General features: G+C 46.6%; 1 long non-coding RNA gene across 1 annotated transcript; it reads right to left on the bottom strand.

The window, feature by feature from the left end:
- Positions 1-399: 399 nt before the first annotated feature.
- LOC116555141 lies at positions 400-11,148 on the bottom strand. Its single transcript, XR_004270398.1, has 2 exons — positions 10,672-11,148; positions 400-2,215 (listed from the first exon to the last, which is right to left on the bottom strand). It is a non-coding gene; the product is annotated as an uncharacterized LOC116555141 (long non-coding RNA).
- Positions 11,149-13,223: the final 2,075 nt, after the last annotated feature.

Genomic DNA, 13,223 nt, shown 5'->3' with positions numbered 1-13,223 from the left:
TTCTATTTGTCACTACTTGATATTTTCTTATTCGTGTATTTGCATATTGTCTGTATTCTCCACTAAGGGGTGAGTTCCATAAGGGCAGATACAAGATGTCCACAGTTTTAACTTCTAGAAACTGACCAAGGGGGATGGTACCTAGGAAGTACTCCACACATATTCATTAGATAAGTTGGTAGATACTGTCCAAAGTATGATGTTAAGAAAAATTGTGAGTGTGGACCCAGGTTCTGGAGAGAAGAGGAGAACACTGGTGTGTGTCCTAAGGTTTCAGGATGGGAAAATGTTGGCACGTATGCCATGTATTTGCATCCCAGGGAAATCAACTCAGTCCCCCCAAAGTTAAGAGGAAGATGACACAGCAAGTCAGTAGAGAGGCAGGTAAAATACAATCACTTCTTTCCAAGACCTTTTTATCTTATTTGGAAGTCAAAATGAACACATTTGTAATGGAGAACAAATACACAGTCAATAGTGAGGTGCTGACCAAAACTGCAATCAGATTGGAGTAGGGAGAGATCAGCGTGGACATCAGCATGGAAGGCTTTCTGGAGGAAGCAGAAATTGAGTTGCCCCTTGGTGAGCAATTACCTGGAAACTTCCTTGTTGTCGGGCTCGTACTATGAGCTTTACATAGAATGTTTTCCTAGGTCCTTGCAATACCCTAATGAAGTAAGTATTGCAATCATAATTTTACGGGTGATAAAACTGAGGTGCAGAAAAGCTACAGAACTTCCTCCAGCTCACAGAGTTACTGAGGCCTGAGTAGGAATTAATAGCCAGTGATTTCAATGATGGTTTTCTTAAGCAGAGCAGGTGTGTCTGTTAGGAAATAGCCCAAGTAAGGGTCTGGGTGTGGGGTCAGTTGGAGGAGTTGGAGGTGCAGTTGGTTGGTAGTAATGAAGTCAATTGGTTGCAGAATTGGGCCATGACAATATTCCAGTGAAAGGAACCAGATCTGCTGGTCTCACCCATTTAAAGGTATTGGAGATCAAAATCACCACACCTGACCTGGTGATCACAGGCAATTCAAAGGTTTATTACTTATGCAGGTATAGGCACTGAATGGAGTCCTTGGGTGAGGGCCCTACTGAGAAGAGGGCTCCCTGACCTCTGGGGAAGAGAGGGAGCCTGGCGCTGGAGACCTAGGTAGATATGGGACAGAAGCCTACCTGTTGAATAATGCCAAGAGGAGGTAGAGAGGGGAGGATTAATTTTGAGTGATCTGTTCTGGCAGGGGTCAGGCTGGGGGCAGTCAATCAAAGAGAGCAAGGGTGAGTTTTCTTGCATGTGACTTACTAGGTGCTACAGAGGTGAGCGGGGCTGAGTGGGTGGTGAGGGGCGGGGTGCCCTGATGGTTTCTGTCCCAGTGGGGAATTGTTTGATCAAATGACATTTTGCTGGGAGCAACTTTTTGCACCCAACTCAATTTCTTCAAAATTCACTCCCTAACATTTGGTTCACCATCTGAAGAGCTAATATACTTGTATGAAGGCTGTGCCAATTATACATAGGAGGGGCAGTATGTAAGTCCACTTGTGGGCAGGAGGGCCTCCTAAAACAAGGTCCCCCCAGGCTACAGGGGACATCCAAGTTCTAGGAAAGTCAGGGGACCACATGTAGAATTTGGTTTCGGTTTGGTGGTACATCTGTTGGGCAATTTGGATTACTTTACCTGCAATATTTATCCACATCCGGTAGGATACACTATGTTCCCTGAGAGTGTTTACTCCTGGGAAGCTAACATATCATCTGGAGCTAGTCTCTTATCTGCCACGCTGGCAGTTAGGGGTTTTTCCTTTCAGTGAAAGCTTCCAGTGCAGCTGTTTTTTGTGTTACGTGGGCTCATAGAACCTAGGACCTTTCTCTGAAGCATCTGCTAGTTTTCCTGGTGTGATGATGTTGTAAGCATATTGTAGTCCCACGCTTCTGGCCCCAGACGTCATGCTTACACCCAGGACAATGGGCAGGAAGATGGCCCATTGCCTCTGACTGGGGACTGCAACCAGCAGGGTTACACTGCAGAGCAGTCAGAAAAATGTTAAGGAGGTTGTCAGCGTTAACAGTGTGCAGGCGAGTTTAGGTAGTTGGGACGTCAGGAGGGAGTGATCTAGGAGTGGAACAGGTGAAGCAGGTTCCTTCTGGGGCTTCCAATCTCTCATGTTCCTTTAACATCTGGGGTGGGCTGTGGCACTGGTTGTGCTATGTAAGCCTAGGAAGACACAAATATAGACATGTATTTATACATTTGGATAGATGCATGATCTGGACTCATAAGCCAGGGACCAGACTTGATAACATCAATCAATGTTCTGATGGTCTGACCCAGCACAGGACAGGGCAAGACCTAGGAGCCTAGACCAGAAGTGTTTGGTGTTGGTGGTTTTGTGGTGCAAATAAGGGAGTGGCCTGCTCATGGGGGCCGATAGGAGGCCCATCATTGCATGAGGTCCAGCCACTGGGATGTGGCTTTATCTATGTGTACATGCAAGTTAGCCCAGAGATAGCTTTAAGCAGTAGAATTGCTTTGGGAGGCCCAGGAAGGGAAGTTCCAGCCACAATGACAATGAGGTTTATTGTACTTAATGGGAAGCAAGTGGGAGGAGAGTTATAATTTTGGTGGCCTGTCTGCTAACCACCCTTTCCAGGTATGTGACAAATGCTGAGTGAGGGATCCCCTAAGGGAAGCTGTTTGTGCTCCAGCAATGGGGTCCCTTGGTAGATGATGTGGGTAACTGATGGGCAGTCTCCTGGATGCAGTGGTTGGCTGGGCTGTGGTCATCACCTGCAATGTGGCCATTGTCTCCCTGGGCCGGTACAACTCTCCAGGTTCAAGCAATTCTCCTGCCTCAGCCTTCCAAGTAGCTGGGATCACAGGTGCCTGCCAACATGCCTAGCTAATGTTTTTGTATTTTAGTAGAGATGGGGTTTCGCCATGTTGGCCAGGCTGGTCTCGAACTTCTGACCTCAGGCGATCTACCCACCTCAGCCTCCCAAAGTGCTGGGATTAGAGGCGTGAGCCACCGCTCCAGACCACAACTCTTAAGTCAGATTTGGGTCATGGAGGTAGAGGCCGACATTTGGAAGGGTGTCACAAAGATGCAGAAAGCAGAAGGGGTGGTCGAGGACACATTTAGAAGGGGCGCTTGAGGGCACCACATGTGCTGGCCTGCCTACTGGGCATCATGACTATGGTAAAGGTAGTTTGTGGAGGAGGTGGGACTAAACAGACAAGACCACGTTTCTATTTGTCCTGGTGGCTGCTCAGGATAATGTGATATTCCTGGCCCATGGTGTTGTAGAAGAGTCACATGTTCCAAACAGATCGGAATGACACTGTGGGTGCAGCACTGACCAGGTGTCCCAGCACTGAGTCGAGAAACTGCATCCCAGGCCACCCGCCATACCAGGCATAGCCAGCTATCAGAACCTAAAGGTTCCACAGTAACATTTTCAGTTTTTAGACCCCATAATAGCATTTAGGGCTGCCCTTTATGATGACAGGGGCATCTGTATCCTACAGCTATGAATAGCTGGCTGTGCTTTGGCATCCATGGTAGGGAATAGACGGCCCGAGGCATGCTGGTTTAGAATACTGATGCTGGGGACCAGAGTCTCTTGTATCTTGCTCCAAGATCCACATGGTCGTAAGTGTCAGTCCAGGTGCCAATACTTCTATCCCCTGTGGAGCAACCTCAACGTTAGCCTTTAAATCCATCACAACTGGTAGATGTGTTAGGGGATGGGAGAGCCTGATTTCCAGGCTGGTAGAAACATGTTGTCAGGGACGTCACTGTTCCATCCATAGCCGGCAGGTCCCACTTATTATTTGTCCTTGGTCTCACACCAATCCTTTGTGAATTGTGCAGAAAGGATAGAGAAATGAATGACTGGAGGAGCTTGGGGCAGGCAATCAGATACGGGAATCCATGAGCTGGAACCTGTATCTCTTGTTAGAACTAGTAGGTATAAAATGAGGGCATTTTGTTGTGGATGAGGGGCCCATGGGGCAAGTATCAAGGGAGATAAGAGTAGTCAAAGAAAACTGGTTTGGAAACCACAAGCCATTCTGTAGCTCTAAGAGATACTCATCATTGTGGAGTTCGCAGTATCCTGGTGGGAGAAGGGAGCCGAGGACAGGCAGGAATACATGTTCACCATGGTTAGGGCATACTGGGGGTTTGGGGAATCTGAGGGAAAGACCCATTACCATCAGTGCTCCATCATGAGGGTGGTCAGTTTCCTCAGTGATTCTGCTGGGCATGACATATTGCACCCAACCATATTTCTCTGTAGGTATTCAATATATTTGGGATAACAGTTGAATATGGGTGGGAAACGTAAATGCAGCTTATTATGGAAGGCCTTAGTTGCTTGTCTCCAAGAATGTGGATTTTTTTTTTTTAAGGGAAGATCTTGCTCTAATTGCCCAGGCTGGAGTGCAGTGGTGCCATTGTGATTCACTGCAGCCTTGACCTTCTGGGTTCAGGATATTCTCCCACCTCAACCTTCCAAGTAGCCGTGTAAGCCACCATGCCTGGCTCAATTTTTTTTTTTAAACAGAGATGGGGTTTTGCCACGTTGCCTAGGCTGATCTCAAACTCCTGGGCTCAAGCCATCTGCCTGCCTCGGACTCCCAAAGTGATGGGATTACATGTGTGTGCCACTGCGCCCGGCCAAGAATGTGGATTTAATAAGCCATTAGTCATGGAAGACTCTTGAACAGGGGAAGGATGTGAGTGGGGTTGGGGTGGGGTGGAGTGGGGTGGGGTGGGGTCAGGTGGGGTGGGTAGAGGCTGGAGGTGAAGCTACTGTGCTAGGAGCTTCACCATCAGTGAAGGGTTGAAGAAAGGAGGTGGGGGCAGTGGGCATCACTGAGTGGGCAGTGACAGAGGGACTCATGTGACTGGCTAAGCCTTGTCTGCAGGAGACAAGGGAGCTCTAGCTAGGCAGCTGCAGGGCCATCTATAGCAGCTGCTGTGCCTGAGCACTTGCCCTATGCCAGATTCGTGCAAGCGCGGTCATATATGATCTCACTCATCCCTCGCGCCGAGGTCATTTGTGGGTTGTGAATGACCAGCCTTATGCTTCTGACACATCCACACAGGCCAGGGGCCATTCTCTGTTCCCCTGCCAGGGGATCCTTTCATAACCTGCATCAGATCATCTCACTCCTCTGCTGGAAGCTCTCCCAAAGTTTCCTTCTTGCCCAGAGTAAAAGCCAAAGCCCTATAAGGCCCTGCATATCTGGAACCAGCCATCTCTGCATCCCCTTCTCCTACATTCCCTTCCTCCTTCCCTCCCTCTGCTTCAGCCACACAGACCCCCCCTCCTTGTCATTCTTCAAACTCTTGCTTTAGGGCCTTTGCTCTTCTCCTCCTCCTGGGAACATTCTTACCCAGATTCGAGTTCTTCTTACTAGAAAGGTTTTCCTTCATCACCTGAGTAAGACACTAATAGCCTGGGCCAGCCCATTCCATCTTCCCTCTCTGTGTTATTTTTCTCCCTAGCACGTATCGCCATCTGGCATACTATATGTGTGCTTGCTTATTTCATTAGTGTCTGTCCCCCGCCTCAAGTTTGCAAGCTCCTTTCAAGCAAGAGCAATGTTTGTTTTGTTGACATCTATGTATCCCCAGTGCCTAGAACAGTCCCTGCTGTGTCTGAGGTGCCCAGTAAACGCTTGCTGAATGGATGAATGATGTATGTATTATCATCCAGATTCAATGAAAGGGAAAACTGTGGCTCAGGAAGAGTCAGCAACTTCTCCAGGCAGGACAGCTAGTAGTTGCCACTGCCAGGGTTCAAGTCTGACTGCAAAGCCTGTGCTGTTTTCATTAGGGTGGAATACTCTTGAGGAGTCTTGGATCTTTGTAATTAAGAAAATGGGTCTTTAATAAACAGAAATGGGGAAACTGAACAGGTTTGGGTAATAGGGGAAAGATGACAAGTTCATTTGAAACTCTGCTCTTCTATGAGTGCAGTGGGACCTCAGAGGCTAAGGAAAGCCATTTGAGCACTTCCTGCGTGCCAGGCGCTGTGCTGGGCACTGAGGATTTAAAAATAAACAAGAGGGCTGGGCACAGTGGCTCAAGCCGGTAATCCTAGCACTTTGGGAGGCTGAGGCAGGTGGATCACAAGGTCAGGAGCTCAAGACCATCCTGGCTAACATGGTGAAACCCCGTCTCTACTAAAAATACAAAAAATCAGGCTGGTATGGTGGCATGCACCTGTAGTCCCAGCTACTAGGGAGGCTGAGGCAGGAGAATCATTTGAACCTGGGAGGTGGAGATTGCAGTGAGCCGAGATTGCACCGCTGCACTAAAGCCTGGGCAATGGAGCCGAATGCCATCTCATAAATAAATAAATAAAAAGCAAGACACCCTCCCCACCCTTGATGAGCTCACCAACTAGGGGTGAAGTGTCCAGGGCACACTCTGAGTTTCTGGTACAGAAGCTAACCATAGCCAGACTAGAACATAGAGATGAGCTCACAGCCAGACTCTCTGGGCCCCATGCAGGCCAGGCAGCAGCCCATCTGACTGTCCTGTGTGTCTGTTCAACAGAATCACTGAGCAGTTCTGTTGTGCCAGACAAAAGCAGTAACGCTAGAGATACAGAAGCAGGTCAGACTAGGGCCCATTCTCAGAAGCTCACAGCAGTGGGCAGGAGGCATCGTTCATTCATGTATTCATTCATTCGTCAGCTAGAAAACCAGTACCCGCCATGTGTCAAACACTCCTAGGCTCTTATTATAAAACAATGAAGAAAAGAGACACCATCCCTACACTCAAGGAACTTGCAACCTAATGGTGATGTAGAGAAAAGGGAACTCTTATACACTGCTGGTGAGAATGTAAATTAGTACAGTCTCTAGGAAAAACAATATGGAGATTTGTCAAAGAAGTAAAATTAGAACTACCATTCGATCCAGCAATCCCATTACTAGGTATTTGTCCAAAGGAAAAGAAATCATTATATCAAAAAGATACCTGCATTGCATGTTTATTGCAGCAGTATTCACAATAGCAAAGATGTGGAGCCAAACTAGGTGGCCATCAATGGATGATTGGATTTAAAACTGTGGTGTATATATACACAATGGAATACTATTCAGCCATAAAAAAGAATGAAATCATGTCTCTTGCAGCCACATGGGTGGAACTGGAAGCTGCTATCTTAAGTAAAACAAGTGAGACACAGAAAGACAAATATCACATTTTTCTCTTATACCTGGGAGCTAAATAACGTGTACACATGGCCATAGGGTGTGGAATAATAGACATTGGAGACTCAGAAGGGTGGGGGGAGGATGATGAGAAATTAATTAATATGTACAATGTGTGTTATTAAGGTGATAGATGCCTTAAAAGCCCTGGCTTCACAACTATGCAATTTACACGTGTCACAAAATCATACTTGTTCCCCACAAATTTATATAAGTTTTTTTTTTTTGTTTTTTTTGAGATGGAGTTTCTCATCACTCAGGCTGGAGTGCAATGGTTCCATCTTGGTTCACTGCAACCTCCACCTCCCAGGTTTAAGCAGTTCTCCTTTCTCAGCCTCCAGGGTAGCTGGGATTACAGGCGTCCGCCACCACACCCAACTAATTTTTGTATTTTTAGTAGAGACAGGGTTTCATCATGTTGGCCAAGCTGGTCTTGAACTCCTGACCTCAGGTGATCCATCTGCCTCCACCTCCCAAAGTTCTGGGATTACAGGTGTGAGCCACCGTGCCCTATACGTTTTTTAAAAAACCTAGAGGTGAATAATTATAATAGGTGACATTATTATTACTCTTATTAACAATGACAATGATGACTGATGATGTTCCATGATTTATTTCCATTATTTCTCACAATGGAATTATACCCTATGGGTACCCCTATATTACTGATGAGGAAACTGAGGCTGCCATCTTTCTAAGGGCTAAAGTGATTTTCAGGGAGCACAAATAAGTGCTTAACTAATTTTACCAAATGAAGTCAGAAAAGGTTTCACAGAAGATTCACCTTTTCAGGGCAACCTAAAGAAGTATGGGTTTTCTTTAAGCAGAAACATTAGGACAAGAACCTGAAATAACATCTGCTTCAAAGGGGATTTATGCAAAGTCAACAAGATACGATGTGTAAAACCCAAGCACAGTACCTGGCACAAAGGAGATACTCCCAAATGTTTGTTCCCCTTCATTGATCCTCTGTGGTGGTAGGAACTTGTAGCCACTTTCCCCACCCGCTCGATTTTTCAAAAACACCCCTTGAAGTTATAACCCCCTTGGGAGCCAAGGCTTCTCCGAAGCACCCCATTATAATCTTTGCCCTCAACTCAGAACTGGAATGTGTTTGAAAATGCGAGAAAGGGCAGCAGCCCCACCTCTTCTTCATTGCCTAAGTTTGTTAGGCAAACACACACACACATGCACACACACTCACACAGTTGCTGGGGAGATGATGGTAAACACAAGCCTCTCTTTTGGAATAGAATAATTGAGTGGTCTCCCTTTGTACAGGAACAAATTAGATGGGTAAATTAGCAGTTCCCGAAGACATTAGCAACCAGCAGCTCACACAGCAAGCGCCTGACTCACCGTGGGGCCCCTCCAAGTCATAGCCTATGAATAGACGCTCTTCCTGCCTCCGAAAGAGAAGCCAGAATGCCCAGAACACCATAGGGGAAGCTTGAAGGCTTGTACCTCTTTGGACTCTTTTTATTTTAAAAGACCGATTTAATTACCACTTATTCTGGCTCTTTGAAGATGAAAAAAGTTCCCTTGCAATCCTCCATTCATCGGAGAATTAATGAAGCCTACCCACCAGCAGATGATGTAATCCTGGTGGCTTCCCCCATCAGATCTAGGCTGCCTGCCCCATGGATGCCTTCTGGGCTAATTGGCTGCTTTGCACCTGTTCCTTCTCGGGAGGCCCTGACACCCTAGCACCTGGTGCCTGTGCCACCTCCTCTCTCTGCCAGGACACCCACAGGCCTTTGTGGATAGCAAAGCCCACTTCATGGCTGAGGGCAGATGGGGGTATTTCCTTCTCAATTCTGCTCAAGGCCAGTTGCTATTCTTTGAGGGTGATGCAAATCCAGAGTTTGGAGGGCTGGGCCTCTCTGTGGCCTGGTTGTCTATCTGATAGTGTGGAGCCTTGGCCCTTACAGTGAGCTCTCTCACACAAGATGTGCTCTGTGTGGAATCCTAGGCCTTCAGGGGATGTCCTCTGAGCTTTGCCAGACAGCAAGCCCTGCATGGCCCAAATCCTAACTCAGACCCTCTTCCTCCTACTCAGAACGTGGACGAGACTTGTGATCCTCAGTTTGGATGAATGCCAAGACACCTTCCAATCCCAAGAAGCCATCTTTGCTTTCTGTTCACACATAGCTCCCTCTCCCTCCTAGGCCTTCCCCCTTTGAACTTCTCCCCTACACCATCAGCCTATATTTACTTCTCCTTCTTGCTTAATGCATTACTGTATTATCCCAGTTAATGGGGTCTGCAGGTTGTATCAGAAAGTTCAGAGGCTCACATGGCTTGGATCAGAACTTGACTCAGCCACTGACTAGCCAGACAAACTCAAGTAAAGTACACAGCCTCTCAGCACCTCAGCAGACTCATTCATAAAAACAGAAACAATGGTACCGGCTTTGCAGGGTTGTTGAGCAGCTTAAATTAGATAACACGAGGAAAGAGCTTTCCCAAGTTCTAATGGTATGTGACACACACACAGTATTGTCTTACCCAGCAATAATTTCAGTGCATGGATCTGATCATCTCTTAATTAAATACTGAATTCTGCTAAGTTGGTTCCTTTTTTGAACCCCTCAGGACCTAAGCAGTTATAAGTGTGCAGAAGTTGGGTCTTTATTAGCTGAATAAAAGCAGACTCCAAGTCTCTTCTCCTTTGTCCTTACCATAAAGCTCATCAGCGGCTTTCCTGGCCCTGCCTCCAACTCTGGGATTTGGGGCCACTACAGGCTCTCCTTACCTTGTCCCCGTCTGAGTCCTGAAGTCCTGGTTTGCAATTTGCTGTTGCCATTTTCTGGAATGGCTGCCTCCCCTTGCACCCCTGCCTGTCAACTGCCTCCCCCACATGCATGTCTGTCTGCTGGGCAAGGCCCTATCCCAAGATGACAGCTCACCGGGCCTCACTCACAAGTCTCTTCCAAGCATTAGCAGCCCACCCCAGTCCAAAGATATCTTTTATGGCTGATCTCTGGCAACACCTCCTACCTTCCAATTAGGAGCCTGTCAAAACCTGGGCCATCACTCTTCCTGCAGCAGCTGACAATACACACGCCTGCTGCGGCTGCTCTGGAAGAGTCAAGCAAAATTATTTCCATGGTGGTGGTGCTGAGCGCAAGAGTTGGAATCTAAGTGAATCCAAATCTAGTTCTGTCTTCTCACTTTACAAGGCAATGTCTATTTCTCTTTGAATCGCAACACCAAGCATCACGCCTGGCACACAGTAGGTACTTATAATGAGCACATGTAAATCAAAAAGGCCAAGGCTACATGGCTAGTTAGCAGATTCCCTTTCTCAATGTCTAACGATATCTAGTTCATTTCTTTCTCTTACATATGCAAATCAGAAAGTTAGCTCATAACTAATCTGTCATGATTTTTTTTTCTTTCCTTTACTTCTGTGGTTGAAAATATGAAAATAAATTTACCCCAGAAAAGAGAGAGAGAAAAAGATTCCTGATCCCTTGGTCTTCCCTCTTCGATCCTCTTGAAATCCCCGGGTCATGGTAAGGCTCTCTGAAATTCAGAGCCGTTTTCAGACACTGGAGCTGATGAGGGAAGTATGACACAATTGAACATTTTTCTTATCTGGCAGTGTGGTCTGGTGGTTAGCATAGGGGCTCTGCCAGTCGGAAGTCTGCCTTTCTATTTCTGGGGCTTACGGGAAACCATGAAGCAACAGTCTTTGCAGCCCACTCACTCTTGCTTTCTCTTTCTCTTGCTCCTGTAAAGAGCCCTCATGGGACCTGCTTACCCACAGCAGTCAGCAGCTCAACCAGGAAAGGAAACTCCCTCCTAGCTCTGCTTCAGCCTTGGGTGAGGCTGTGAAGGCTGGTGGTAAACAGATGAAAGATAATCCAAAGAAATGAAAGTGAGGGTGATGAGTGGGAGAGTGGTTTGGGACAGAGGGTATGAAGATGCTGTGATGACTGACTTAACCACATCAAACTAAACCATGTCTCCTACTACAAATCGTCAGCCTGAAATCGTGAGAGGCTCTCAGGGGCGGAGATTTCGCTGGCTAAGGGGCACCCTGTGTGCCTACAAGAAGAGGTGGGCGGGAAGTTAACCTTGCATCGTCCTTCAGGGAGCAAATCCAAAGTGGGAAAAGGGGGAAGTTCTTCGATCTGAAGTAGAAGGTCAGGGAGAGAGGGAGAGAGACCCAGAACGGCAACAAATTTGATGAAATCAGAGAGGGACAAAATGAAGAAAAGCGTATTAAGATCAGATCTTCTGAAGGGCAGAGAGCTATACTGACACACTTGCTTTATTGCTGGACCTAGGACAGTTTATACGGCAGCTTCAGAAAGGCCTCCTGAGGGGTTATCTGTGTCAGCTCAGCCCAGCATCGATAGAAACATGAATCTCTGAGGAATTCTCTTGCGCCTCAGACTTCAAAGTACATAGAGATTTGAACAGCCTTGAAATCGATAGGAAACTTTCAGCATTTGATCAGTTGAATTATCCTACTATAACTCTGCAAGTTCTTGAGCCATATCTAGAGAGAACAAGGCAAGTTAGGGAAAACTCATCATTTAACATGCTGTTTCCTTCCTCATTTCTGCCCCACTGATCTTTAGGTCTCAGTTCCTGCTACTGTAGTCGTTTTCGCAACCAGGAAGCTGTGAGACCTTCGGGTTATCTTTAGAGTGAGACCCTCTAGAAGCTTTTAGGCCGAGCCTTGGCCGTGGGCTATTGCTTTGGAGTTGTGAGAATTTCCTCTCTGCAAAGGAGGTTCAAACGCTGTTTTCCCAGCTAATTGTATATGCATTATGCAGATTGTCAGACTATGGTCAGAATATGGTGTTTTACAGGGTCCCAGTGTTAAAATCACGGCAAAGTCAAGTTGACATTATGTGATCTAAGGTGCTTTAAACAGTTTCTCTGCAGGAGGCAATGCTAAGAGAAGGATACTACTTTTTTTTTTTTTTTTTTTTAAGAGTCTCGCTCTGTCACCCAGGCTGGAGTGCAGTGGTGTGATCTTGACTCACTGCAACCTCTGCCTCCTGGGTTCAAGTGAATCTCCTGCCTCAGCCTCCCAAGTAGCTAGGATTACAGGTGCCCACCACCATACCTTGCTAATTTTTGTATTTTTAGTAGAGACAGGGTTTATCCATGTTGGCCAGGCTGGTCTCGAACTCCTGACCTCAAGTGATCCTCCTGCCTCAGCCTCCCAAAGTGCTGGGATTACAGGTGTGAGCCACGATGCCCTGCCAGGACACTAGCTTTGAGAGACAGGATAGCTTTGTGATGAGAAAAATCTGGGTTTGAATTCTGTTTGGCTCTTGCTCAGGCAAGCCACTTACTCTCTCCTCTACTTTTTATCTGCAATGAGGGTTACAAAACCCTCTTAAGGCTGTTGTGAGAATTTAATCAGATATACAATTAGTATAATCTCTGGCACATAGCAAGTTGTAATTTATTGCCCCTCTGTCCCAAACTGCATGTAGAGACTTAATTTTTAAATATTAAAAAAGAAGTTTTCACTGGGTTTCCAGCCTGTTGATGTTTATGGAGAGAAAGCTTTCAATGACAAAGGCTATCAAAGTGACAGAGCTGATTTCAGGACAGCGACAAAGGCTAATGGCCTGCTCTTAAGTGGAGCTCAGTAAATGTTAAACGGGGGCCCTGCCTACTCTACCAGACAGCAGCAAAGTGCTTGTCTCATTTTCTTTCCAACATCTTACCTTCCTTGTGTAACAGACAAGGTAGCTTAAGCTGGGTCTAGACACGTCTGAACCAGTCTGGAAGACTAATGGGACAACCTCCCATCCCAGACCTAATTACTTGCAGGATCAAGGAGCATCTCAGAGAACAACTTGTTCCATGGTGGAGCAAAGTTGAAGGGGCATTTGTTTTATTCAAGAACAACAGGAAAGAGCAGAGGGAAAACAGCTCTCGGACCCCCAGTAGAGTCCTGGAGCAAGAGAGCTATGATAAGAGAAAGTGTGAAAATTGAATCAAAGGCTTTTCACTGAGA

This window comes from Sapajus apella, unplaced genomic scaffold (assembly GCF_009761245.1).
Source record: "Sapajus apella isolate SASKATOON/1434 unplaced genomic scaffold, GSC_monkey_1.0 scaffold14, whole genome shotgun sequence".
Classification (NCBI taxonomy): Eukaryota; Metazoa; Chordata; class Mammalia; order Primates; family Cebidae; genus Sapajus; species Sapajus apella.
Note: the sequence above shows the minus strand (reverse complement) of the source record. Positions and strands in the feature narration are given on the sequence as shown.